The sequence below is a fragment of the Cervus canadensis genome, chromosome 11 (genome assembly GCF_019320065.1).
Source record: "Cervus canadensis isolate Bull #8, Minnesota chromosome 11, ASM1932006v1, whole genome shotgun sequence".
NCBI classification, from domain to species: Eukaryota; Metazoa; Chordata; class Mammalia; order Artiodactyla; family Cervidae; genus Cervus; species Cervus canadensis.
The window spans coordinates 59,886,479-59,912,650 of NC_057396.1; the positions used below are offsets into that span (position 1 = coordinate 59,886,479).

A 26,172-nucleotide genomic window follows, 5' to 3' on the forward strand; every position below is an offset into this window, starting at 1 on the left:
GGAAAGATTGAAGGCAGAAAGAGAAGGCGACGACAGAGGTTAAGACGGTTGGATGGCATTATCGACTCGATGCACATGAGTTTGAGCAAGCTCCGGGAGTTGGTGATGGACAAGTAAGCTTGACTTGCTATAGTCCATGGGGTCGAAAAGAGTTAGACACGACTGAGCGACTGAACTGAACTCTGATGATTTAGGGCTTTCCTGCTAGCTCAGCTGGTAAAGAATCCACCTGCAATGCAGGAGACCCCAGTTCAATTCCTGAGTTGGGAAAATCCACTGGAGAAGGGATAGACTACCCACTCCAGTATTCTTGGTCTTACCTCATGGCTCAGCTGGTAAATAATCTGCCTGCAGTGCTGGAGACCTGGGTTCCATCCCTGGGTCGGGAAGATCCCCTGGAGAAGGGAAAGGTTACCCACTCCAGTATTCTGGCCTGGAGAATTCCATGGACTGTATAGTCCATGGGGTCACAAAGACTCAGACACAAATGAGTGACTTTCACTTTCTGATGATTTGATCAATTTTATAAAATAATTCCTATTTGTGCCTGGTAATATTCCTTTTCATACTATTCATGGAGTTCTCAAGGCAAGAATACCAAAGTGGTTTGCTATTCCCTTCTCCAGTGGACCACGTTTTGTCAGAACTCTCCGCCATGACCCGTCCGACTTGGGTGGCCCTACACAGCATGGCTCATAGTTTCATTGGGCTAGACAAGGCTGTGGTCCATATGACCAGTTTTGTTAGTTTTCTGTGATTGTGGTTTTCATGCTGTCTGCCCTCTGGTGGATAGGGATAAGAGGCTTATTGAAGCTTCCTGATCACTACCATTTTGCATATTGGGTTCCTTTATGTGGTCAAAACCAGGTGTATTGTGAACTGCGGTTTTGTTCAGTAATGAAGATGGGTGCTTTCCATCCAATTCTTTCTCTTCAGTTATTACTGGTTCTTTTTAAATTATCTTTTTCTTTTCATTTGCATAAACAGCACTTTTGTTTTTTTATAAATTCAGGTTCCTTTTCTGACTTAGGTTGCTGAGACTTGGCAAACCACTTTTGAGAAACATCAAGAGCCCCTTGTTGCAAGCATGCAACTGAACCACAACTATCTGCTTCTAGTACTGTGACCACTACAGATGAATCAGAATCTGTTATTGAGGTGGTAGCATGTTCTAGATTTTCTTTTTCTATTAGAGGACTTCCTTCGTTGACTCTTTTTTTCTTTTTCATGAAGCTGCTCAGAGTTACTGCATTCTTGCAACTTTGCATGTATTTCAGTCCTACTATCAGTAACTTGAAGAACTTCAATTAATGGTGGCATCAGGGGTATTTTCTCTTTGAATGGAGGGCTTAGGACATCTTCAAGAAACTCGTTAAAGTTGTCTTTACTGACAAATAACCTTTCCTCCAAACAATCGTTGTTTAAGCAATCATCTCACATGCTAGCAAAGTAATGCTCAAAATTCTCCAAGCCAGACTTCAACAGTATGTGAACTGTGAACTTCCAGATGTTCAAACTGGATTTAGAAAAAGCAGAGGAACCAAAGATCAAATTGTCAACATCCATTGGATCATCAAAAAAGCAAGAGAGTTCCAGAAAATCATCTACTCTTGCTTTATTGATGCCAAAGCCTTTGACTGTGTGGATCACAGCAAACTGTGGAAAATTCTTAAAGAGATAGGAATACCAGCCACCTGACCTCCCTTCTGAGAAATCTGTATGCAGGTCAAGAAGCAACAGTTAGAACTGGACATGGAAGAACAGACTGGTTCTAAATTGAGAAAGGAGTACATCAAGGCTGTATATTGTCACCCTGTTTATTTAACTTATATACAGAGTACATCATGAGAAATGCTGGAAAAGCAAAAGCTGGAATCAAGATTACTGGGAGAAATATCAATAATCTCAGATAGGGAGGTGACACCACACTTATGGCAGAAAGTGAAGAATTGATGTAAGTGATGAAAGTGAAAGAGGAGAGTGAAAAAGTTTGCTTAAAACTCAACATTCAGAAAACTAAGATCATGGCATCTGGTCCTGTCACTTCATGGCAAATAGATGGAGGAAACAATGCAAATAGTGAGAGACTTTATTTTTTGAGGTTCCAAAATCACTGCAGATGGTGACTGAGCCATGAAATTAAAAGACGCTTGCTCCTTGGAAGAAAAGTTATGACCAAACTAGACAGCATATTAAAAAGCAGAGACATTACTTTGTCAACAAAGCTCCATGTGGTCAAAATTATGCTTTTTCCAGTCATCATGTATGGATGTGAGAGTTGGACTATAAAGAAAGCTGAGTGCTGAAGAATTGACGCTTTTGAACTGTGGTGTTGGGGAAGACTCTTGAGAGTCTCTTGGACTGCAAGGAGATCCAACCAGTTCATCCTAAAGGAAATCAGTGCTGAATATTCATTGGAAGGACTGATGCTGAAGCTGAAATTCCAATACTTTGGCCACCTGATGCGAAGAACCAATTCATTGAAAAAGACTCTGATGCTGGGAAAGATTGAAGCTGGGAGGAGAAGGGGACAACAGAGGATGAGATGGTTGGATGGCATCCCTGACATGATGGAAGTGAGTTTGAGTAGACTCCAGGAGTTGGTGATGGACAGGGAAGCCCGGGGTGCTGCAGTCCATGAGGTCACAAAGAGTCAGACATGACTGAACCACTGAACTGACTAAATATTCTTTATTGCAAATTCTCTTTTGCTTGATGAAAATATAGCCATTCCAGATATCTTTTGCTTGGTGCTTCATGATGTACCACTTTCTGGCATTTTACTTTTAATTTACCTGTGTCTTTTTATTTAAATTATGTTTCTTTAGACATAGTTTAGTTGTGTCTTACCTTCTTATCTATTTTGAAAGACTCTGCATTTTAAGTCAAGTGATTAGACCAGTTACATTTAGTATCATTATCAATTAGATATGTTTAAATCTACTATCCTGTGATTTATATTCATGCCATGTGTCCTTTGTTCTTCTTTTCTCTTTTCCCTTGTCTTGCCTTATTTTGGGTTAAATTATTTTTTTTTAGGATTTAATTTTATCACTAATACTGTTTTACTATTTATACTTCTTGGGCTTTAGTTTTAGTTTTCATTTCTCTTCATTCTTTAAAGTAGATCCAACTTTTCTTCTAGTTTCAATGTCCTTCCACTTGATAAACTTCCTGTATCAATTCTTATAGTGTAGATATGACGGCAATAACAGCTTTGGTTTGCATAAAGGAGATATTGAAATTCATAAAACTAAATGAGATCATCTGAGGTGTTAATGTAAATATAGAAGACATTTTAAGATACATTGGTCATGGTTTTACCAGTGTATCCAACCTGGAAATGTTGGAAACTGCTTTCTTCTTTGTTACCACTGTTAGTACCTAGACCATAATCACTTTCTATGGTACTGACCCTTAGTTGCAAGTAAGAGGGGTTCCTGACCCAGCCCCTATCCTTTGGAAGACTTTACTCTAGCCCTTGTCTGGCTAGGACACCTGGTCCATGAGACCAAAGGAAGGAGCTCACCTGAAGCCCAAATCCTTCCTTCAAGACGATGCTTCTAGACCCAAGAGGTCTTGAACTTGCTTCTGGGGATTGCCCAGCCTTCTTCCCTAGTAAGGACTATTCCTGAGGATAAACTCTGCCCCTGGGAGAGTTAGTCAACAGGCACCACTTTGTGAGAAGTATGGTGCAGCTTGAATGCGTGGGCTAGGATATCTACATTTATGTGTATGCAAGACACTCTTGGTGCAGGATGGAATCAGGGGGAGGAGGGTTCCTGGAAAATACCAGGGACTGGTTTTTCTTGAGCACTATGTTGCAAAGGGCTGGAGTATTCCAAACTTGAACCTCGTCTTCTGTGTTGTTCTCAGGGTTTATTCGTCAAGGTAGGAGGATAGAACATATTTTAATTAACTGTGTATGATTATCATTTACAAACGTTAAATATTTAAAAATATGATGTGTTGGTATTCATTTTAAATTTTGCTTTGATTTTACCTAAGTGTACACCCACCCAAGATACCTTGTCCTCCAACCCAGCATGGTTGGGGCAGATAGCACTTGGGATCTATTCCTCATGGAAGGAGCAGGGAAAAGTTAACCATTTCACACTAACTCCTTGCCTGCAGACCTGGATATTTGGTGTTATCCAACATGACCAAATCAAGTTACATGGTTAGGGGTTTTTTATTTCATGCCAGATCAGTGGGTTCATAGTGCTAAGGAAGCTTGAAAAGGTCTTGGTCTTGGCTACCTGTCCAAAATGCTGTGAACTTGTGGTTTGGCATGGTTGGTTTTTAAAAAAACTCTTCTCTTGGTAAACCAGTTTGAAGTTCTTTTCTGACGTTATTGCGGTTTCTGGTCTGGCACAATCTGGTTATAACCTTGCCACAGAAGTAAACTGTGGCCAAATTGAGATTTTACCAAGCACAAACCCATCAAGCTGAATAAGACATACTGCTTGCCCTCACGTAGTTTGTATACAGAGATAACTGAATTATAAGATAAACACCATAATTGGAGATACCAAGTGGGAACAAGGAGCAGTAAAATCATTTCCAGACCAAGGGAGACCGCAGGGACAAAACCTTTGGGAAAGGAATAGGATCCTGATATGTTGACAGATAGAGGTGGAGGGGGATAAATGAGTGATAAGGACAGATCAGGCAGAGGGAACAAGTTGAGCCCAGATATTACTATGGAGCTGTTCAGGGAACAAGGATCGGTCCTTTGCTGCTGTTGGAGAGTCGGTGAGAGGGAGCAGTGGGTATATTCACCAGGTGCTTTCTTGTTTCACAGCCTTCCTACCTGGGATGCTCTTCCCACATGCACATCACATTTCACTATCCTGTAGGGCTCCTATCTCTCCTTCACACCACAATGTAATTAAGTATCATGTAATTACATGTTAATATTTGCTCCCCTTTGCTAACATATTCCACAAAGACTGAGATCATAAGATATTCCCACTTCTGGGCATGGAGTCTTGCCTATAATAGGCACTCCAAAAGTACTTGGATAATGAACAAATGTATGAATGAATGAGTTAATAGAGAATTGATGCACTCATTAATAATGCATTAATTGAATAATAAGGCTGGAAGAGTGGGTTGCAGTTAGATTGTGGTACCTGAATGACATGCTAATGAGTTTGGACATCATTTGGTAAATAAAGATGTTTTATTTATTTCTTTATTCACACTCAAATAAATATCCATTCAAGTGTTTATTTTGTGTCCGTCATTGTATTAAATACCAAACGTAAAATGATCATTAAAACACTCTGCCAGGATCTTGCAGAACAGTAGGAGGAAGCAGATAAGCAAATCACTATAATAAAAAATGTGGGAGATCTTTATTAGACGTATGTTCCAAGTATTTGAGAACATAGACAATGGGCTCATTTATTCTGCTTTTGGAGTGGGGGAGAGAGAAAGAGAGAGTGAATGTTACCCAGAAGAGATGACATCTCAGTGAGAAATTTAAGGATAAGTGAGGGTTCTCCATCTGAGAAGGAGATGGGAATATGTTATGGAGACTTCTATTTCCAGAAATAGAGGACTGGATAGTGTAAAATCCTTCTGACAAAAAAAAAAAAAAAGAAAGAAAAAGAAAAAGAAAGGAGGGGAAAAATGAGAAATGCTAGCTAAAAGGTAAAGTAAAAAAATTAAAGCAATCTAGCAGATTTTTCGAGAAAAGAACCCCTCAGAGGCTAAATCCAAAGTTGCAATACAGTCCCAGAGAGTTAAGCATTAAATCTGGCAGTTTCTCCAACAACTTACAACCTACAGTGTTTTGTTTGTTCTTGACAACTATCCTGGTAACACATGAGGAGGAAGACAGGACTCGAGAATGCTCAGAGTAGGAGTCAGAATAGAGATTCCTATATAAAATCAGGACCCCAAGAGGGCTGCTCCCTCAGAGAAACAATATCTAGGAAAACAAGATCCACCCAGTAAGCAGGTTGGCAAGGAGCAAGGTGTATTTCAGCTATGACTCTGAGTAAAGAGAAAAATTGCTTCCTCCAAGAGTTTCTATTCATAAGTAAGTCATCATATGAACTTGGACTCAAATTCATACTACCTGTGTGTTTACAAAAACACTTCAAACCAAATATCAAAAGTAGTTCCTGAGTTCATTCTCTCGAGTAACTGGCAGGAGAAAATACTAATCTTCTGTGGTGGATTGCCATTTAAACCCGAGCACAAGGGACACCCACAGGTAATGTTTTAATATCGTGTAAATAAAACTTCCAATGTACATGAGAAAACAAGCCACAGTAAATGAGAAATAGGCCCATACTTGGCTCATGCTGAATAAAAATTAAGTATTAAAAGCCTGATGAATGGTAGAGACAAACTTATTTGCAAAGCAGAAATAAAGTCACAGATGTAGAGAACAAACTTATGGATACTAAGAGGGGAAGGGGGGTGGGATAAATTGGGAAATTGGGATTGACTTAAACTGCTACTATACATAAAATAGATAACTAATGAAAACCTACTGTATAGCACAGTGAACTCTACCCAATGCCATACAGTGACCTAAATGGGAAGGAAATCTAAAAAAGAGAGGACGTATACTTATGTGTAACTGATTCCCTTGGCCATGCAGCAGAAACTAACACAACATTGTAAAGCAACTATAAAAATCAATGAAAATATTTTTAAATGTGATGAATGAATATGGTGAGCAGGCAGGTTTGGATAATAATAAAATAGAACTTCTAGAAAGTAAGAAAACAGCAACGAGTCAAAATCCTTATAGAATTAAGACAGATCTAAAGAAATTGTCTTAACACATTATTGACTGAGGGATTTTTTTTTTTTTTTTTCAGAAACTAATGCCTTCGGTTGGCAATTTACTATGTAGGTGAATATTGAAATGTCTCTGGTCAATGAAGTTTGGGTAACAAAGGACATATTAATACACCTCTGGTCAGTAAGTTGTAAATAGCCTACAGAGATCAAGATGTGGAAAATATGAAAAAAGTATAGAGACACAAAAGGATGTAAGGGGAAATTGGGTTAATGATACATTGGGAAAAGCTAACATATCTAACTGGAGTTGCAGTACAAGAGAATAGAAAGATTTGTAGAAAGCAATATTAAGAAGATATTGAGGATTAAAAATTTTCCATATTTTAAGAAATAAACCAATTAGATTCAGAGAATTCGATTTCAATAAACTACAAGCAGGATAAATATAAAGAAATTAATAGCTAAAATGGTTGTAGTAAACTCCAAAGAATCCAGGAATTAGAAAAGACAACAGGGATTAAAAAAAAAATAAGGAAAAAGATCTTAAAAAAAAGTTAGAAATAACAAAAGAGGATCAAACTGAGATGCAGCAAAAGCTATGATGATTATAAGACAAAGCTGAAATTGTAGACAGAATGGACCAAAATTATAAATACCAAAGAATACAGATCAACAAAACCATTTATGAAGAAATTACAGATCTGAACAGCTCTGCAACCATTAATGATAACAAATCAAGTGTTAAATTTTACCCCCAAATAAAAAGAAATTTGATACAGATGGTTTTACAAGAAATTCTACCAAACATATTCAAGGAACCCATCATTTTAATTCTTGTGCAAACTCTTTTAGAGGGTAGGCTAAGAGCTAATACTCATCAATTGATTTTATGAAGCTGGTATAACCATTAATACCAAAACCAGGTACATGCAATATGGAAAAGAGAAGTACAACTAAATTCACTGAGCGTGGAGGCAGTATTTTAATAAATCACATGAATAAAAATGACATGACTCTATACCATGAATGCAAAGGTGATTTAACATTAGGAAAACAATATAACTCACCACATTAAAAGATTTAAAAAGAACTTATATCTTTAATAGATACTGAACAAGAATAGGTAAAATTTAACACATAGTCATGTAAAAATATCTTATTAAATTTAGTCTACAAGCAAATTCGTTATCCTAAAAAAAAAGTTTATCAAATTAGATCTATAACCTAGATCTTATATAATGGTAAAATCAAGAACAAGACAAGGCTGCCCACCATCACCACTTCTAATGAACCTTCTGCTGCTCATCCTTACAAGATGGTAGGTCAGGAAAAACAAATTTAAAAAAATATAGAAATATTGAAAGACAGAAACATAAATATTACTACTAGTCAATGATATGATTGTCTGGGCTTCCCTGGTGACTCAGCAGTAAAGAACCTGCCTGCCAAGCAGGAGATGTGAGAGACACAGGTTCAATCTCTGGATTTTGAAGATCCCCTGGAGAAGGAAATGGCAACCCACTACAATATTCTTGCCTGGGAAACTCACAGACAGAGGAGCCTGGTGGGCTATAGTCCATGGAGTCGAAAAAGAGTTGGACACAATTTAGTGACTAAACAACAACAAAATCTTTGTCTCCCAGAAAACCCAAAAGCATTTACTAATAAATTACTAAAATTAATGAGAACATTAAAAAAGTTGCTGTGTTTAATTATTTAAAAAATTTTAAAGATAATATGTAAATAATATTATATAATTTCAGAGTAGCAGAGAATGTCTTAAATAAGACACAAAAAGCAAAACCCTTTAAAATCTATTAATTTAATATATTAAAAGTAAAATATGTTCACTGAAGGGCATAATAGAGTGAAATGCCAGCCACAAAATGAGAAAAAAAATATATTCTATACATATAATCCACAAAGAGTTGGTAGCCAGATTATCTCATATATAAAGAGCTTGCACAAATCAAGAAAATAGATGATCCAAAAGTAAAATTGGAAACTATGCATACGGGTTTTACTGAAGAGGCAACATGATGGCCAAAATCCGTGAAAAGTCACTCGGTCTTATCAGTCATCAGGAAAATACAGATGAAAACCACACTGAGACACCATTTTACTCTACTAGACTGGAAAAAATAAAAACTTTCACAAAGCTAACTTTTGACTAGAAAGTAGAGCAAGCAATTTCTCTCTCTCTTTTTTTTTCACAGTCTCTCAGGGTAGCTATTTCAGTCGATACCATTTTACTTAGTAAAGATGAAAATGCCCTTCACTAGAGGAAACAGAAATGCTGCTTCTAGGTGTATTACACAGAGAAAGTCTTGCTTATGGGCCCCACTAAAACATGGATAGAAGTATTTATAAGTAAAAGTGGCTTCTAAGGGTTTAGTTTTCATAGAAATTTGAGAATAAATAGTTTAAAAAAAGAAGAAAAAGATACCAATTGATAGCTTTTGTGTACTGATGACAATGCCTCTTACATGGGCTTTAAGGACTGGCAGACTGGGCTTGAATCCTGACCCTCCTGTTTGCTGCATGCTCGTGTCCAACTCTTCGCGACCCTGTGGACTGCAGCCTGCCAGGCTCTTCAGTCCTTGGGATTCTCCAGGCAAGAATACTGGAGTGGGTTTCCATTTTCTTCTTCAGGGGATCTTCCTGACCCAGGGATCAAACATGCCTCTCTTATACCTCCTGCATCAGCAGGTGAGCTCTTTAACATGAGTGCTACCTGGTAAACTCTTTTGACCTTGGGCAAGCTGTTTATACCCTGGAAGCCTTGGTCTGTGCCTCTATAGACTGAGGATATGAGAGCTATCTTAAGGATTGTGGTGAGAATTAGATATACTACAGGCAAAACACCCAGCACATAGTAATGTTCCAAGGATGTCAACTACTATTATTATTCCTCCATTGAACAGATTGGACATGACCTACTAAAAGGGAAAGGAGAAGAAAGGAGACAGCTACTTACAGAACATTCCCAATGTTTCAGTCATTCTGTAAGAGGAGGACAGATAAAATCTTTAGGGCTGGGAAAATTGAAATTAGAAAAGAGTATTCTCTCCAGGTAAAGTGTGAAGTGCAGGCATGAGAATGTGGTGGAAAAGCACAGACTTAGGGACTCAGTACCTGCATCTGAGTCCTGTCTCCACCACGTATTCGATCTGTCATTTAAGCTTCTAGATCTTAGTTTATTCTACTAAAAGGAAATAATAAAAAGAAATTCTAGAAAGGAAATATTAATAATAATGTACTAGACTCCTGTGAGGATTTGGAGAGAAAATATGCACAAAGGCTCCAATCTAAAAGGTTATACAGAAGTCTTTTGCTTTGTTTTAAAATTTATTTTTATTTGTAGGACAATTGCTTTACAATCTTGTGTTGGTTTCTGCTGTACAACATGAATCAACTATAAGTGTATATATGTCCCCTCCTTCTTGAACCTCCTTCCCACCCTTCACCTCCATATACAAAAGTCTTAATAGTATTAGCAATACATGTTTCTAGTTTTCATCCTTCTCTTTATAGGATTCTCCTCTCTGAGCCTTCTGGGCACCAAGCATTCTTGCTGTTCTATGGTTGCTGCTTCCTTGAGCTCTTCCTCCCATTCATTAAAAGTTACAGACCCCAAGTCTCATAAGTCAGGGTCATGGTGGAAAACTGGCTCATCTGATGAACCTATTTGTATTCATCTATACCCTGCCCACAATGTGGGAGACCCGGGTTTGATTCCTGGGTCGGGAAGATCCCCTGGAGAAGGAAATGGCAACCCACTCCAGTACCCTTGCCTGGAAAATCCCATGAACGGAGCCTGGTAGCCTACAGTCCATGGGGTCGCAAAGAGTCGACATGACTGAGCGACTTCACTTTCACTTTCACTATCAATAGATAGGGACTTCCTAGGTGGCACTAGTGGTAAAGAACTCACTTGCCAATGCAGGAAACATAAGAGATGCAGATCCGATCCCTGGGTTGGGAAGGTCACCTGGAGGAGGGCATGGCAACTCACTCCAGTGTTCTTGCCTGGAGAATCCCATGGACAGGGGAGCCTGGCAGGGTACAGTCCACAAGATCTCAAAGAGTCGGACAGGACTAAACATGAGTGCATCAGTAGATAAATATGGATTCTCCCACTCCTCCTCCATCTTGTTGTCATGTTGGCTATTAAGTAGGCATTTTAAAGATGAACCTTCAAGAGGGAAAGTCCTTTAATGAAAACACCGATAACTGCTCAAAATTTTAGGTGGTCATGGCAGACAGTTGGGTGAGATTCAATGGATCAAAAAAAATTTCACATGATACCCCTGAGGCATCTTCTTCTTCATTGATTCATCACGTCAAACTTAAAGACTTCTCAATCTCCAAGTAAAGTTTGATAAAGCTTCTGGAATAAATAGGTACAGTTTCAGACATTGATATTAAAGATCAGTTACAAAGATGGTATCCTACTAGCATTTTATGCTGCATGAAGAACTTTTGTATCTGTTGTCACATTTGGTCTTAATATCAGTCCTCAGAGAAGGGAAATAAGATGGGGCTTTCGACTCCATTTTGTAGATGAAGAAGGTGAAGCACAGAAGTTTAAGGAAATAACTTGCATAAGATCCTACATCTCCTTAGTGGCTGAGTTTAACCACACCTTTCTTGGGCTCCACCTCCCTGTCTGGTCTCTGGAGTACTTGGTCACATCTACTACCTGGGCCATCCAAAAAAGGATGGTGGGTGTGAGTTGCTAGGACCAGTTCCTCCTGTTAGTGCTTGGTATTCCTAATTCCTGGAAAAACTAATTGCCAGGGAGGATAGTGGTGAAAAGACCAACAGCCAAACCAGAAGTCTAGAAAACTCATTGCAGACTGCTGGTCCTCATACATCCTGATACATACCAACATGGTACGACAATCTGGTTACTCTGGATGCAGAAAGACCAGTTTTCCATCACAGGCTGAGAGCAAGTGGTGAGGGCTACACCTATATCCCTTCCATCTTCCCATCCCATAGCCTTCTCAAAGTTTTTCCCATGGAGTGCAACAGGTGGTTGCCCCTTCCACTACCAACTTTTGAAATAATAATTAGCCAGTCCTCCTAATGACTTAATAATCATGCCTTGCATGTCAAAGAACCTGGTATTTTCAGGTCCCTTTCATAGTCATTAATTACTTCTTCACCCAGCTGCCTGGAGCTGTAGGTCACCTCAATCACCTTCAGGACGTGGCTTAGTCACCAAGACAGGCCGTGGATCTGCCGAAGGTCACCCAGCAGTGCCTATAGCTCAGTCACCCCACCAGTCAGTGGAAATCAAGTTTATAAAGTCAGCCCTGCTCTCATACCTTCCTCCCCAGGGTCCAGTGCTCTCCTACTGTCTAACTCCCCATTCCAGTTATCCTGGTAAAGCCTCCCATTCAAACTTCTGTGTCCTGATGCCCTAAGGGCCATGTTAAATAATGAGGCCATCCAATGCAATAATTTACATGAATGCATTACTGGTTAATAAGCCTTACATTATTCCCCCACAGGTATGTGCATCTTATTTTATTTATTTATTTAGGCCACACTGTGGGGCATGTGGGATCTTAGTTCCCCTACCAGGGATTGAGCCTGTGCCCCCTGCATTGGGAGTGTGAAGTCTTAACCACTGGACTGCTAAGGAAGTCCCAGTATGTGCATTTTAACAGACGATATTCTGCTACTCTGAAGCTTTCAACCACAGGGATGAAGTTCTAATGGTAGAACTCTAGGCATCAGTAGACAAACCACGTCAGCAATGGAGCTCTCTGGGCAGAAGTTCCTCACACAGCCCCACAGGCCATGTAAACATGAATTTTGTCCTGGTGCGGCCTCATTCCCCTTGTCTTGCTTGGACTTGGTCTTGGTCTAAGAGGAGCAACACATTTGGATGCAGGTGTAACACATTAAGAGCCAGAAACTGGGTCTCCCTTAACCTTAATTAATTCCACCTGACTCTACATCCCTCAGACAGCCAAGCTGTGTGCCAAGCCAACCTCTACCTGGTATGATCTGGACCAGCCCAGTGTGAGGTGCCAGATTTTGGGAGACTCAGACACATGACTCACAGTGGCTCAGTGTGTGCATGTGTGTGTGTGTCTTTGTGAGTGCTCATGCACACATGCACGTGTATCTGTGTGTGAGGCAGGTCAGCAAGGGTGACACCTACCCAAGTCTTTCCAGCCAGGAGGCCTGTGGGAACCCGACAACTGAAATCTAATGAACTGCAGATGGATGACAATGATAGTTGAATTTCCTCTAAATCTGTTCTCAACTTTGTGTTCTAATGAGGAGCTTGGGAGGTGCAAGCGCTCAGTTGTTAATTCCACAGTATTTACAAGGGGTTGAGGGGGAACTGAGTGGTTGCTGGAAGATCTCTTATTTATGCTGAAGTTATTAATATCAAAAAGGAATTGACCAAAGCTAGAAGTTAAGAGAAACAGGCAAAAGTGGAGGTGACTACAGTTTGGAAAAGCCATCTTGATTAGTTGTAATTTTCTTGCAGATCCTTCTCTGAATGGAAGATTTGGAGCAATTTATCTGGGTGGAAAAAATTGGCCATGAATTAGTGCGGCTGATGAAAGAAGATTCTGAAGCAAGCTGTCTTATCCTAGACTAAAAAAATCTCCTGTGGAATATTTGCTCTCTCTTCTTTTTCTCTTTTAGGGAAGCACTGACTTTGGGTTGTAGATCAAATAAATTTGGGTTTTTATAAATTCACCCCTTCCAAGTTATATACATTGATTACATGACAATTCTCCAAGCCTCTGTTTTTTTTCTGTAATGATTTGGCAGAGTTTCTGTAATGATTAAGCAAGACAATAATAGTTATGATTCTTGTTTATGATATGATCATTGTTAACATGTATTGACTATGTTTATATTAGTAGTACTAGTTTACAAATACCCTTGAGTTACAGAGCAGGAAACTAGGGTTCAGGAGGTGACATACAGGTACTTAATAAATATTCATGTTCTCAAGATAGCATATGCAAAGTCATTCTATTCTGGTAAAATTGAAAAGTATTTGTGTGGAAATAAAATGGAAAGGATATTGTAAAATACTGTGATTTATCTAGGAGGTAGGTCAGTGCATAAATTTTTTCTTGTTTAGTAACCTGTATCTTCTAAAATGATTACCTATTACATTGTTAGGATGAAAAAAGTCATCCTTCACCACGGGGTAGAGGGTGTGGGTGGCAAGGATTAAAGGCTTCGCTCTCACCTACCGCCTGCGTCATCCGGGGTGGTTTGGGCTCAAAACCCTGTTCTGTTCATTTAGCAAACCACCACCACAACCACATATGAGCTACAGCCTTGCAGAAAAAATTCAGAATTGGGCACTCACTGTTATTTCTGCTATATGTGTTTTCCTTCTTTCACTTGCTTTTTAGCTTAGAATTACAAAGTGTATCAAAATCAGTAATTCTGCAAAGCACATTTGCTCTCTTTATGTACACATACATACATACACAAAAGCCTATTTATTCCTTCCCCACTTCTCTGAAGATGGGTTCTGAACATTTGACCAGAGTTCAATTATCTGTCACATCCACGTCTATATTTAGGGCCCAGAATTTTTAGCCTGAGAAAAGAAGATCTGGATACATCAATCTCACTGCCTTGGATCATAGAAGTATGAACTGGTAAAAGCATCTGGGCATTGAAGAGGTGCCTAAGACCCCTTTGAGGACATGGGAACATGATTTTGTTTGAGGTCTGATCTTGGTACCATCTTTTTGTCCATCATGGTTAACCACAGTATCAGGGCAAGTTCAGAGCATACAAAGAGAGTTTTTGTAGAGGCGGGCTCTCTCCTTAAGGTACAGTATGGGCATCTGGTGAGTGGGAAAGTCATCCATGCAATCCATGGGGTTGGCTTTAGTGGTAGGAGAGGAGGCTGTGAAGAATTCTCCTGCAGCCCACCTGTCTGGTTCTCCCACCCTTCAGGGCAGGTGACCCAACCACAGCCAGGAAAGACATGGCTGGTAATATTAACAATGGTACCCTTCATTAAATTTTAAACACCTTAAATGTTATCATAAATAAGCCTCTGAACAATAGGCATTATTGTTAGCAGCTTCTTTTCACAGTTTAGGAGTTGAGGTTCACAGAGGTTAAGTCACTTTGCTCATTATCAAACAGCTAAGTGAAAGAGTTGAGCCTCAAACCCAGGTCTGTCTGATTTCACAGCCCCCGTGCACTTTTTCTAGCAAGTCAGACAGTCAAGTCTGCTTCAACCTCCCGTCCTGCCTTGTGTCTCCCGAGGCTTCACTCCTTTGCTGCAGGCACCCATGTGCGGTTCCCTGAACACAACAGGCACAGACTCACTGTTCTCTTTGTGTGTGCTTGACCCTCAGCCTGGAATCCACCACCACAAAATATACTAAGTTATAAATAAATATATATACATGTACATATGCATAGATATACAATTTATATTTATGTATATATAGTTTTTAAAACTCCCCATGGGAAACAGAAAAATAGTCCTCCAAAGACATCCATGCCCTTTTCCTTGGAACCACTGAATAAGACACCTTGCGTGGCAAAAGTGACTCTGCAGATACAGTTATGATTAAAGACTTTGTGATGTGGGGATTGTCCTGAGTTATCTGGGTCGTCTCCATATGATCACCGTGTCTTTAAAAGCGGAAGAGAGAGAAGAGTGAGTGTAAGGGATAGTTAGGGAGTTTGGGTTGGACATGTACGTACTGCTCTATTTAAAATGGATGACCAACAAGGACCTGCTGTAGAGCACAGAGAACACTGCTCGATATTATGTAACAACCTAAATGGGAAAAGAATCTGAAAAAGAATAGTATAGGTACAACTAGGGGGCTACCCAGGTGGCTCGGTGGGTAAAAAATCCACCCGTGATGCAGATGTAGGAGACGCTGGTTTGATCTCTGGATTGGGAAGATCCCCTGGAGGAGGGCCGGAAATTCACTCCAGTATTCTTGCTTAGAGAATCCCACTGAAAGAGTAGCCTGACGGGCTACAATCCATGGGGTCACACAGAGTTAGACCTGACTGAACCAACTGAGCGTGCACACACACAGGTATAACTGAATCACTCTGCTGTACATCTGAAACTATCATAACATTGTTAATCAACTATCTTCCAGAATAAGACAAAAAGTTTAAAAAAAAATAGAAGAGAAAATCAGGGAAGTGGGATGTAGAGCCATGAAACAAGAAGGACTAGACCTACCACTTTGCTGGCTTTGAAGATGGAGGAAGGGGACTATGAGCCAAAGAATGTAGTAGTCTCTGGAAACTGAAAAGAGTCCTCAGCTGACAGCCAACAAAAGATGGTATGGCAGTCCTACAACCCCAAGGAACTAAATTCTGTCAGCAAACTGAATAAGCAGGAAATGAATTCAAGATTGTCCAGAAAGGAATGTATCCTGCCAACACTTTGGTTTTAGTTTAGTGGTACCTATGTTAGAAGTCTGACCTACAGAACTGTAAACTAACACATTTGTGCTATTCTAAGCTGCTAAAGGTGTTGTTATAGCAGCCATGGAAAACTAATATACTTTCATAAGATGTTATAATTTTATTAGAGCACGTGGGTCACTGTAGCCACTGTAATTGCTTGAGCATGTGTATTTTCTCTTGCTAATCTTTTATTAAATTGGCCATTTTAATAAAAATCTTATCCATTTTTATATTTTTCTCCAGAGCCTCAAAGAGCACCTGAATTCTATTGCATTGCATTATCTTCTGTACTACCTGAGTGACCACAATGTGCCAAGCATCATCCCAGGTTTAGAAACAGGAAGTTGTCAGCAGGTGAATCAGCTGGGTACTCCACAGATACTCTGGATGCTAGCTCCTTCCAGACACATGGGAAGATTGCATCTTTCTGCCTCCTTAAGTTCAGAGTGGCCAAGAAGTCTGAGCAAACACTTTGTCCCTCTCTCTTTTCCCTTCATGTGCTACCTGGTAATGTTCAAGATGGCAGTGATCTGGCAGCCTGCATCCCTTCGAGATTTTGATGTTTAGAGCCAGCCAAGCCCACGACGGACATGTAACAGAAGCAAAAAAATAACCTTGCTGTTTCAGCATCTGAGATTTTGAGGTGGTTACCACTGTGTAATTTAACATCCTAATGGGTAAAATCAGTTTCTGCCTTTCAGATTGTTACTATTTGTTGGGAGGGAAATAAATATTTGCATAAATAACTATTATACTATAATACATAGTATGAACAAATACTATTATACCATTCAGTCATGATGGGATTAATTGTACGTGTTAGTAGTTCAGTGTGTGTTCTTTCAGACTTTACACATACATTCTCTCACAAAACACTTGCAAGTACGTCTACAAAAAGAAGTGCCTATTTTTAAAAGAGTAAGATCATACTGTATTATTTTGTCATTTGACTCTTTGGCATTGGCATTTTGAGAAAGGGCACTTCTTAGTTCCCTTTCATGACAACTTAGAAGGTGGGCATTGTCCCTTTTTAATAGATTAAGAAACTGAGCCTGAGAGATTAAGCCAAGTTTTCCAGGTCACACAGGTGGAACTGAAATTTGAAGCCAAGTCTCTCTGGCTCCAAAATCATTGAATAGCACCATATAGTCGCCAAAGCAGGACACACAAACACCTTATATGTATGAGACAGCACATGCTGAGTCACACCAGCGCCATGATTGCATGTGTTCCAAGTATTTTGAGTGAAGAGTTCACTCTGAGGACCGGGGCAACAGAGGAACGGCTTCACAGAGATGGTGGGACTGGACCCGGGCTTGGAGGAAGGGCAGGACTTAACTAGATGAAGGGGGAGGCATTCATTCATCCACTCGTGGTGCATTCATTTACTCAGCAACTCTTTATTATCTCCTCTGTGTCAGGCAATCTAGGTGGCAGACACAGTGGGGACACAGCCTCAGATGTGGGAATGATGAAGAACAAAAGACAGCTTGGGCTTGAAGACTGAGGTGGAGAAACATGGGTGATAAGGCAGAACAGGTGGATAAGGAAACAGCCAGAGGAGATCTTGGTGCCCTCCTCCACCGCTGCCCAAGAATGACCTCAAGCATTGGAAGAATGTTTAATATGACCACAGGCATTTAGGAACACAACTCCTACTCCAAGATTGCTGAGAGATGATGGAGCAGAGAACGGAGCAAGGCAGAAGATTAGAAGTTAGGATTTTCCCTAAACCTGATTTCACTAGCCCGGAACTTCAGTTTCTCTCATCCACGATTCTCTAGTCCATTGCTGGGCACTCCATGGGACCCAAAGGAAGGGACACGTAGCACCTGACATGGCTAAAAACAATAGAGTCATCCACAAGGCAGTATATGGTTGCTGCCAGAATGGGGGCTCCCAACCAAAAGCCAGAATGGTGGAAAAGCAGCCTTTTGCACGAGAAGTCCACAGACTTCTCAAATCCTGGCTCTGTTCCTTCATGGGAAGGGCAGACAAATCACAGAGTTCAATTTCTGCTGTTGAGAAAATAGATATAATAACATCTGGCATGCAGAACGATAACGAATGGGAAACAACGTGTATAGAAAGTTTAGCAAGGTGTCTGGTGTATAGTAAGTGATCTATAGCTGAGACTGATGGTCAATGTCTTGCTCTGAGAATGAGCAGTTAATTTGGGGCAGATAGTGCCACGTTTCAAGGATGTGAACACGGCTGTACCTAAGCCATACGCTAATTGGAAGGCATGTGAAATGCAGCTCGGGACTGTGGGGGGGGTTTCCAGAATCTGCCCTAAGGAAAGGCTTTGTCTACCAGATGGCTCCTGATGGGAGACGCCCTCTCTGTGACCTCCCGGCTTGATGCTTGGATGCTTCTTGCAACAGCACAGAACAAGCCCTGACTCACCAACTTACGTGGGTGGCTGGGACCCTTGCGGCCACAGCCAACAGTTAACCTCCGGGCCACCTGCAGCCAGGTGTGCTCAAGCCTGTGCTACAGAAACGACAGACTGCAGAAGTGATGGATGCAGAGAGGAGGCTGCTAGGAAATTGTGCCTCTGGGGAAAGCGTCTTTCAAGGTTTACCTTTGGCTTGCTGAAGCCCTTTCTTTCTCTCTTATCCTAGATACTCAAAATACCTTTTGGTGGATTTTCTTTTAATTGCAGAGCAAAGCATTGTGGAAAATAGAGATAAGCACAAAAAGAAAAAAAGAAAAAGCCCAACCAACCTTTACTCTACCAACCCAGAGATAACTGCTCTTAGCTCCTGATATATTCTTTATCAATATTTTGGAAATACATGTAGTTATATACACACACATATGCATTCATGCACATATACATATATAAAAATAGTGTATATCATAAATATCTTTCTACATCAAGGGACACGTTTCTCTTACATAATTTTTAATGGCTGAATGGTATTTCACTGAGTGAAGGCACTGCCCCAATTTTTAATTGGGGAAATACATTGGCTATTTTGAACAATATTAATTTTCTAGCAGTGTTTCAGTAAATATCTTTAAGATTCTCTCTTTTCTCATATCTTTCATTATATCATAGTTTCTAACAGTGATACTTCATCTCATTTATTATTTCCTAGGGATAAATTCTAGAGTAATGTTGTTGGGTCAGAAAGGGAATGTATGTTTTAAGCACAATGGCTCTTATTTTAGTTGGATCCCTTTCTCGTAGTTTTACTTACTGATAACGAAAACTACCTCTGGGAAGCAAAGCAGAAGTGAGCGTTCTATCTTAATGTTACTGAGTCCCTAGCACAGGGTTAGTGTCCCAAATAGCCACATGAAAGCAGTATTTCCCTTATGGCTTTATTAGCAAAATAAAAACAATTATTATCGTTGTTGTCATTGTTGCTGTCGCTGTGATACTATCTTCTGTACTCTTCTCCTGCTCTGAGGTCCCCTCCAGGTGGGCTCACGAGAGGGGAGCGGGCCGTTTTCTGGGAGCTCCGCCGACTTCCCTTGGAGCATAGCACAGAGGTTCTGGTACATTCTTTGTGTGAGCAGGTGAGGTAAGCTTTTCCCGAGCCTTCAGAGCCCCTCAACTCTAGACAATAGGTCTTCTATGCTGTTTGCCCAGTGACACCTGCAAGAGTCCAGTGTTCATTGCTGTGCCCTTCTCTTGGCAGACTCATCTATTGAGTTTGGCGTCTGCTGACTAAAGTAAGGGAAGCTGACCTAGTTGAGGAGAATAGCTTGAAAGAAAAGTCTTAGTGTTGCTATATGGCCTGAGGCCTCCATGTGAACCTGTCAAAATAAATACACATGAATTAATCATCCCACACCAAAACAAGTCCCAGCATTGAGCACAGTACATGGCACACAGTGCCGGCACCTTTCCACAAGCATTTGCTAAGTGAAAATGGATGAAGGACAGGGTTAATTATCTCTTGTTTTGTCTTGCGACAGATGGCGTGTCATGTACGCAGAGCCAGATATTTATGTCTCCAGGAATCCTTTCACAAGAGAGGTGGAGGATCATGCCTCATATGTGGAGTTAAATACACATCTATTCTTCAACTTTTGGGCAAAGAGCAAAATACATGGATCTAACAAGTGCCATAGAATTTAAAGCAAGGAAAATGATTGATCTGCCAACTATAAATTGTGTGAGCATATAGTAAAAATATTTTCAGATATGCACGTTCTCAAAAATTCACTTCCCAAGCATATTTCTTTGGGAAGCTACAGGAGGATCTACAACAAGCTACAGTTGTTTCACTGAAAAGGGAGAGTAAATCAAGACATAGAATCTGGGATCCAGGGATCCAGTCGAGAAGGGAGGTTCAGAGGATTCTTGTAGTGGTAGTAGTGTTAGTCACTTAGTCGTGTCCGACTCTTTGCGATCCCACAGACTGTAGCCCACCAGGCTTCTCTGTCCGTGGGATTCTCCAGGCAAGAATACTGGAGTAGATTGCCATTTCCTTCTCCAGAGGATCTTCCTGACCCAGGAATCGAGCCCAGGTCTCCTGTGTTGCAATCAGATTCTTTACCGTTTGAGCTACAGGGAAGACTCAGAGGATTCTTGGGATGATGATAAAAGAAAGACTGAAATACTAGCAGCACAGCAGAGTGAAAAAGCAACTAATCCAGAGGGGAGGCGGACCAAGGGTCTCCGTAAGGGATGTAGTCCCAACAAAAGAAAATTGAAACTTTTAGATGATTTTGATTTCATTGAGGGAAGTCTTAAATTCTACGTGAGAATTTGTGAGATTAATTAATGTTAGGTACACAAAACCACAAAGGAAAAATGAGTCAATAGGTAACTATAGGAAGAAATATACAAGAGAAAAAATATAATCGTGGTACAGTATGTGACTCATCTGTGAACAATATTTTTATAGATGTGATCAAGTAAATAGTTGATATTAGATTAAGGAAAAACTAGTGCAGTTCTATGTGAATGAATGGGGGGGGGCAAGTGTGTGTGTTGTGGAGGGACATGGGAGGAGCTAAAGAAAAGTGTTGTAAAGAGCTGGATGCTTATCTTTCATCATAGAATGTCAAAAGATAAATGTCTGAGGTTGAAAAATCAAGAATCAGCAGTATAAGCATGCCATTTCAAGATAAAGAGGTAAATTCCAAAGAAACAGCTAAAAAGGTTAAATGTCATTGCCTTTGGGGAGAACAACTCAAGGGCAAGAAGAAGTAGAGTGGAAACTGCTGTTTTCCATTTTAAGACTGACTTTTAAAAAACTAGGTACACAAATGATTTTTAAAAATTAAATTAATATAAAAGTGCCCGAGGATGAGTAACAGAGGGAGTTAATGCAAACTTCTTTTCTTTGAGGCTCTTGACAGCTAAGCCTGTTTTTTTTTTTTTTTTTTTTACACATAATATTCCAACAGTTGCTTCAGGGACAGTCACAGAGGGAAAGGAGGAGCTGAGAAGGTACAACTCTTCAACACTTTTTTTGGTTTAATGTGTTGGGGTTCCTGGTGAGATTTCACTTATATTAAAAACTCAATTATTTTAAAAACATTTTTTTTTGAAGTTTGAAAGCACAGACCTAGACACACCTTTCTAGGGACTAGATTTTTTGATTGTCCAGTGGGTCCTTGTATCAAGCCCAGGGGCTCCCTGACCAGGGGCAGGAGAAGGACCTCTCTCTCTCACCACTATGACCTTGAGTTTTGTTTTGGTTTTTTCCCCAGTGGAAGATAATATTCATGATGCCCTGTTTACTTTTTTTAATTTATTTATTCCCTTCTGGAACCAAAGACCTTTGTCTGTGAGATGAATGCTTTGGAATTGAGAATGTGGTATGATTCCAAAAAGAGGCAGAACTAATAGACAGACATAAGACCCTGAGCTTACGGTCAGCCTCGGTGTCCCACTGCCATACCTGGCTGACCCAAGCCACTGAGAATTCAGACCTGGGAGCACAGTGATGTTGCTCTTATAGCAAAAAAGCAAGCAATCATTGCCTCTTTGTACCTTGTTAGGCACTGTTCTAAGCCCTTCACATTACTGACGCCTTTAATCATCCACAACTAAAGGTGCTATTACTCTTCACATTTTACAGATGAGGAAACTGAGGCCCAAAGGTGATAAGTTGCAAGGGCCAGGGAGAGGATTTAAACCCAGAGTTCGTGCTGTCGGTAGCTTCACTCTTTTGACCCTCTGATTCACACACTTTAATATTCTTTTCCTCACAAGCACCCATATATCCTTTCATGGAGACTTTCAATGACTCAATCATCTAGCTTGTTTTTAATTAAGTTGGAGTTTTGGCAAACATGAGACTCACACAAAACCAAATCTGGGAGAGAAATCCTTCATTGACAAAAAATGCCTGGCACTCACAAGCAAACCATTTGAAGTCATCAGCAGCAATTGGATACCCATGTTGTAATGGTTTGGAATTAAGAGTTTAAGTCTCACACCCAAGGGCTGACATTCAGAGAAATCGTTCACTAATCTCTGTGTTTGGTGCTACAGTGGGGAGGTAGAGAGCTGGCTTTCTCCTGGGGAGGCCATGTGGAACTCTCAAAAGGTCCCCCTCACAGCAGGAATCACTTTCCAATCCAGCCCCAGATAGTCTTGAATCGGATGTACCCAGGCACTTACTAAGGGGTGGGGCACTGTGGATGGGCTTGGTAGCTGGGGGAGGGAGGCAGCAGGAAGTAGGCTGCAGGTGGGCCCTGCCTCCGTGACCTCTTGGTGCACCCTCCATATCCCTGTCTCTCATTCCAGCCTCAATGAGACTTCTTTGTATTTCTCCAACCTGCCAGGCCTGCACCTACCTCCGAGCCTCTGCACCTGCTATTCCCTATGTCTGAGATGCTCTTCTCCTGCCTCTTTCTCTCCATGTGGGTCTCATTTCAATGCTTCCTCTTCAGAGAGGCCAACATGTCCACCTAAATTTAAAGGGGCCACCTATTTCCCACGCTCATTGATTTCTCATATCCTGTTTTAGAGAGAAAAAAAGGACTTCATAGCACTTATCACTAGCTGAATTTATGTTTTTATCTTACTTATATATTTATTTTATGCCTTTTCCTCTGTGTAAAAACAAGGACTTTGTCTTGTGTAAATTTCATTACCCCCAGAGCCTTAGAACACTGCTAATACACAGTAGAAATCTAATGACTATTTCTGACATAAATGAGTGAGTGAGTGAATGAATGATGTCCACAAACCAGATAGGGGGAAGGTTCAATCTTGAGTCTGTGTTGTAGGAGGGAAAGCGAGGACTTTCCAACTGAGGAATTATCCTTCTCATTGGCTTTAGCAAGTCTCCTCTGTTTCCATTCTCTCTCCTACCTACCCAGCATTGACGGTCTTGCTTCCATGCTCAGGGAGAGAGCATAAAGCCTTCCTGTTGGGGACCCTATGACTCTTAATCCTGATTAAGGTTACGATTGTGTCAAGACAAAGAGAGGTCTCAGTCCTTTTTAGCCGTATTGTTAGAAAGTATTTTGTAGGGGTCATGAAGGGGAAAGGGCCTCCTTCACCATGCCTCCCTAATCCCAAGCCTGTGACATGTCTACACCATGACAACATGGCTTCTGTCATTGATCTTGGGCTGTCCAGTCAGTGTCTTCCTGACGTCTGTTCCTCTCCTCTGAGTTCTTTGGCTAAGGACATCTCTAAGCTGACAAGCAAGGCCAGGCATCTCTTGAACTAGTAGCTGTAACTTACTTACATCTGGAGATGTTCCTCTCTCTTTCTTCGTTCTGATCTCCACAGTGAAAATACTCATCCCTAAGACCTTCCTGACCAGCCAGAATCATGGGGGCCATGATAGTCGGGGAGTAAAACCCAGCTTCAGTGGGACTTTCAGCGTAAGCCTTTTCCCTCCCTCCCCTCCAGCCCCACCCCAGTATGGTGCAACCTCATCCTAATAGGTCACCAGACTGGTGAAACCTGAACAGTTGGAGGCCAAAAGAAGCACTCGATGACAAGAGGGTGGGAGGAGAGAGAATGGAGGAGCAGCGGGGGGCTTCTGAGGGGGGCCTGGGAGAGGCACCAGGGCTATTTCTTTTCAAACAGAGATGGATTTTTCTATTTCAGCCTCATTGTTTTTATCATAGTGAAATCTTATGAGGTTGATGTGAACGGAGCCCTGTATGCATTGTTATGCTATTTGGTTTTGATAAAAAGTGGCATTGTACAAGATGTTCCTTGGCCACGTAAGATCTCGCTGCATAGGTGATGGTGGCACAGAGCCACACCACAAGTTGTGCAACGCGGTGGCAGGGAACACAGAGCCGCTTCTCAGGGATTAACTCTGGTATTTCAGTTTGAACTTTAAAAAACAGGCTGACAGTACAGAAGCAACAGCAAGAGATAAAAAAGAAAAGAGAGAAAGAGAGAGAGGAATGAAGGGCAGGCATAATGGAAGAAAGGATTATAAGGAGGACTGAAAGAGAAAGGCAAGAAAAAGAAAACAATACAGATATTTAATGGGGGAAGCCAAGTGCTAAGACGTACCCAAAGTTCTACGAGAAGACCCTTCAGACGCAAGGCAAGTCAAGTGGGATGAGTATGTTTTGGAGAAGGCAGAGTGTTGACAAAGTTAGAAAGCAGCTCGTACAATTTAAGTGTTAGACAACTTTTGGTTTCCTTATTGACAATTCACCTCGTCTCACCAGAACACTGTGGATCATTGCCTTGTTTTAAAAAATTCTATTTTTAAATCTGTAACTCCTATCCTTCCACTTGAGCAACTAACTTGCAGAGAGTAAAAAATCTGGCCCCATTTCTAAGAAAAACTCCACCACAGTGTTGGAATTCGAACAAATGGCTTCCACCTGTTGCTGTCTCTAATGACGATGATCTGACGTAGAAAGAAATCAATCCAATTGGTGTTGAGTGCCTGGAAAACCACGTCCAGATTCATCACATGCAACAGAGCTATGATCTGTCAAGGTCAGCGGTTGGCAGTTGAGTTGGGCCATAATTGAGTCTCTCTTCTGTTGTCACCAACTATTGTGCAGCATCTGATGTCCTCCCTTTCTGAGCAGATCTACGTTGGCTTAAAGAAAACATGTCTAGGACTTCCAGCTCCTTCTCTCACTGGATCCTCCACACTGTACCCTCCACTCCTACCACCCTGACCCACTTGCGTTTCCAGATTATGCAGGACTACTGTATGTACCCGGGTCTCTGCACACACTGTTCCTTTTGCATGCAGGTCCCTTCTTTACCGCTTCCATCTGGTGAGTACCTCCTCATCTTTTACGATTCAAGTCCAGCCTCCACTCCTCCGTGCAGCCTTCCTGACCACCCACTGGAAGAATCCACCACATCCTTCTTTGGACCTCTGATGTACCCTGAATGGACTTCTCTCATAACCCCTGTGCCTCCTTCCAGTTACCTGGATGATTTTTGAGCTTAAAGACAACATCTGATTCATATCATATCTGTATAACCTAGCACTATGCTTGACACATAGAGTGGGTCAAAATTTGACTGTTGAATGAATCAATGAATGAGTGAAGTAAATGATAATTTTACCCACTGAAGAAAATTTCAATCTACTGATAGATCTAAAAAAGCAAGAGGTCAATTTTAGCATTCTGAGCTATTTTACCTTTGTAATAATTACAAATTTATTTAAACTTTCTTCTAATGAATAACCAGTACTTTTACCAGGCATCAGTACTTCTGACAGACTAATATACAGGTTTAAGACCACATGTGCTTCCTAAATAAACAGAGGAAGAATGTGAGTTCTTATAATTCTATAGAAATCTGTTATGCTAGTATGTGTGAAAATCATTCAGTTGTGTCTGACTCTTTGCAACCCTATGGACTATAGCCTGCCAAGCTCCTCTGTCCATGGAATTCTCCAGGTCAGAATACTGGAGTGGGCAGCCATTCCCTTCTCCAGGGGATCTTCCCAACCAAGGGATTGAACTGGGTCTCCTGCATTGCAGGTGGATTCTTTTCCAGTTGAACTGCCAGGGAAGCCCCACTACGCTAAT

At 40.8% G+C, this 26,172-nt stretch overlaps 1 pseudogene; it reads right to left on the reverse strand.

Annotated features, from left to right (window-relative positions):
- Nucleotides 1-766: 766 nt before the first annotated feature.
- On the reverse strand, nucleotides 767-23,985 carry LOC122449333 (annotated as a pseudogene).
- Nucleotides 23,986-26,172: the final 2,187 nt, after the last annotated feature.